This window comes from Elephantulus edwardii, unplaced genomic scaffold (assembly GCF_000299155.1).
Source record: "Elephantulus edwardii isolate Elephantulus edwardi_28Jun2011 unplaced genomic scaffold, EleEdw1.0 scaffold00005, whole genome shotgun sequence".
Taxonomy (NCBI): domain Eukaryota; kingdom Metazoa; phylum Chordata; class Mammalia; order Macroscelidea; family Macroscelididae; genus Elephantulus; species Elephantulus edwardii.
In genome coordinates, this window is record NW_006399755.1 from 22,709,924 (window position 1) to 22,711,885 (window position 1,962).

The window sequence follows — 1,962 nt, forward strand, 5'->3', positions numbered from 1 at the left end:
TCATGTCAATCCTTCAAGTCAAGGGTCTTTCTCCCCTTTGCCAACCCTCCACCTTCCTGAGGATCAGGTCCCTCTCCAAGGAATAGCCCCTTCTAGCAACATGCCTGAAGTATGTGAGGTGAAGCCTCATCATCCTTGCCTCCAAAGAACACTATGGCTGAACCCTCTCCAAGACCTATTTGTTTGTTCTCTTGGTAGTCCATGGGATGTTCAGTGTTCTTCTTTAACATCACAGCTCAAAGGCATCAACTATTCTTCTGTCATCCTTAGTCATTGTCTAACTCTCAGATGATTGGAAGTGATTGGAAAGACCATGGTATGAATGAGACCCATCTTATTCTCAAACTGATATCATTACTCCTCAATAATTTGGAGAGGTTCCTAACTGCAAAGTTCCCAGTGGAATATGTCTCCTGATTTCCTGACTGCTTGTCCCAAGAGTGTTAAATGTGGATCCAAGAAAGGTGAAGTTGTTGGCAGTTTTCAATCTTTCCCCCCATCTATCCAGTGGTAAGAATCTTTGTTTTCTTGACTATGAGATGCAATCTATGTTGAAGGCCGTATTCTTTGATCTTCTGCAACAAGTGCATCAAGGCCTTCTCACTTTCAGCAAGCAAGGTTGTGTGATATGCATGATGCAGGTTATTGATGAATCTCCCTGGAGCCTGATACCACATACTTCTTCATAGAGCCAAATTTTTCTAATAATTTGTTCAGCATACAGATTGAATTGGTATGGAGGGAGATTACAACCCTGACACCTCCCTTCTTGAACATACTGTGGATTGCCAGGAGAACAAATAAGTCTGTCCTGGAGAGGGTGAAATTAGTTTGCTCCCTGAAGGCAAGGATTTTGAGGCTCTGTCTCACATACTTTTGAGCAAGTGGCCAGAAGACACCAGTCCCTGGAGAGGGGAGGGACAGCACAGAAGAGAAAGATGCAGAATGAGATGGATTGACTCAGCGAGAGGAGTAAAGGGATTAGGTCTGCTAGAGAGGATGAGATTGGCATTGGTGCTGGATAGGGCAGCTTTCAGAGCTAATGCAGATAAGGTCACTATAAAATTGCAGGTGACTGGAAGGCACATAACAACTATATTCCTCTGTTCTATTTGCACAACAGCCTCTTGGTCTAGGTATAGATTTCACATGAGCACAATTAAGTGCTTTGGGATTCCCATTCTTCTCAATGTTAGCCATAATTTGTTATGATCCACATAGTCAAATGTCTTTGCATAGTCAATAAATCATAAATAGAAATTCTTCTGGTATTCTTTACTTTTAGCCAGGACCTGTCTGAAGTCAGAAATTATATCCCTTGTGCCACAGTCTCTTTTAAACTGTGTACTATTCTAGCCATTCGTAAAATAATCTTCAATAGTATTTTTGTTGCATGTAATATTAATGCTATTGTTTGATAGTTACTACGTTTTGTTGGAATGCCTTTCTTGGGAATGGAAATCAATATGGAAAACTTCCAATCTAAGACAGTTGTACCCAAATCTTCTGGCACAGACTGGTACTCTCTCTATGCCTTCGCTGTTGTTGAGTTGACTATGACTCATAGTGACCTTATGAACAAAAGAACTCAATCCTGTTCTATCCTGCGCCATCCTCACACTTCCTGACACATAAGAGCCCATTGCAACATTTACTGTATTAATCCCCCTGGGTGAGGGTCTCTCCTTTGCCAACCCTCCACCTTTCTCAGCGTCATGTACTTCTCCAAGGACATGAACCCCACCCCCCACCCCTCCCCCACTTAGCAACATGCCCTAAGTATGTGAAGTGAAGCCTCCTCATTCTTACCTCTGAAGAGCACTCTGACTGCTTTTAGGTAAATGCAAATTTCCAAACTTGCAGTTCACATTCAAACACACTATCCATTGTCACCATTCAGAGACTCCTAACTACCTGCTGTGGAATAGATTATAACTGAGCATGTCCTCAAATTCACTGCCA